Below are 1,907 nucleotides of genomic sequence, written 5' to 3'. Positions count from 1 at the left end.
TAGAAGGCCCTCCCCCGAAAAACTTCACATTTTATCTTAGAATGCATTTTATGACCTTTTTAGACAACAGATTTATATTTCCGGTTGTGTTCCACTTACTTATTCTTTGACAAAATGAGTTTTCATTTTCGGAACATGCCGTAGCAGAATAATAGGAAGACAGCATTCATCTAAGGAACAAGCCGTAGGTGGTGAAGGCAGGCCTAAAATCCAGCCGCACAACAGCACAACGCAGGTCACGTCCGTTGCAGTGTCAACGACCAGCAAGCCACACAGCGCCCTCTCAAAGCACCAAAACGCTGCGTCCTCACCCCCAACAGAGGAAGGAGCCACCACATGACCTGAAATCTACAGCCTGCAGCCTTGGGGCTCTTGTTCTAAACAGATGTTTGATGTATTTCATACCTTTTTATATACATATTTCAAAGACTAGTCATGGTTATCTGCCCAATTAAACAACTGTTTCTATTTTAAATGTCCTCTTAAAGAAGTTTATAATGTGGGTGTTAGGGTTACCACAGGCGGGGATTTAGGGGATAAAGAAGTAAATATCCCCATTCGTTTCTCACGTTGAAGCTGTTCTCTCAGTGTCATGCCAGACTAGAGGTGATATTTTCAATCCTGTTTTCACAGACTCCATGAACATACACAATTACCTTCGATTTTACAAACCAAACTTTCTAACAAACATAGCTTGGTGCATGATTTTATTTCCTCTGAAAGATCACGGACGAGTGCACAAAGCAAGAAAAATGACAACTTCAATTTGATTTATACTTCCAGCTCTCTCTGTGTGACCTGAGCACCAAATTTTGTGACTTTATTTTTCAATGTGTCATCAAATAAGTGTAACAATCCTTGCTACGTATCTTACAGGAAAGAAATTAAAGTCACCAAGTGAACAATGAGACCCCTGGAGAGGCTCTGGTCCCTATAAAGTCAGGGCAGTTACTGGTGACTCCAGCGCCACACATTAGTGCTGGAAGTACCCTGGGAAGCCAAACTAGAGAGCTTACAGTATTTAAACATTCACTCATTCATCAGATATTTAGGAGCACTGCTAGGTATCAAGCATTATACCAGGCACTGGAGCTACAATGGCCTGCGAGACAAACACAGTTCCCGTCCTGTCTAGCTACACAGCCTTACAACACAGCTTAGAAAAGTACTGATTAAGCTCATGAGACTTTTATTTCCTTTATATGCCAAGGACTCACATCCATTTATAAATGATTACTCACAATCACTCCAGTCTGCTCCTGAAACAGGGAGACCACCTAAACCCCGTGAGCAGCTCACAGAACACGCACAGGCAAATGCCTGGTAATCCCAAGGCCCTGCACAGGTCAAAACCATCACTCAGTAAGCACCTTATAAGCTGTTACATGGTGTTAAACCCTCAAGGATGACTCAAGATTTTTCTTTTAAAGGCAGAATACCATCTGGCCTAAATGTCGACCTGTCAGACACTAGATTTAAACATAAACAAATCCTCCATAACCATGCCATCCAATACCTTAGGCACACATAACAATTTACCATTTAGGCCCATTAGAAATTCAGTATCTCGGTCACACTAGCCCAACTTAAAGGTCCCAATAGCCTCAGTGCCAGTGGTTACCAAGCCGCACAGCACAGTTTTAGAAAGCATGTTGGTTACCTCCCAAAGCAGCTCAGGGCTGCTCTCCAAGTGCCTCAGTGTTACCCAATCTGGACATTACAATGTGACGAACCTTGAGACAGCACCTGTGCTCTCTTACGTCACACAAAAGTGCGTCCTTGGGTCACGTGGCTCCAGCTCTTCCTTCCCAAGCGAGGTGAAGGTGACAACACTGAGCACCTCGCCTGGCGTATGTCAGTCACCGAGAACATTCACACTCTCCAACTGACCAACGGAGGATGAAACC

This window comes from Carlito syrichta, unplaced genomic scaffold (genome assembly GCF_000164805.1).
Source record: "Carlito syrichta isolate Samal-C Ts95f unplaced genomic scaffold, Tarsius_syrichta-2.0.1 Scaffold308681, whole genome shotgun sequence".
Classification (NCBI taxonomy): domain Eukaryota; kingdom Metazoa; phylum Chordata; class Mammalia; order Primates; family Tarsiidae; genus Carlito; species Carlito syrichta.
Note: the sequence above shows the minus strand (reverse complement) of the source record.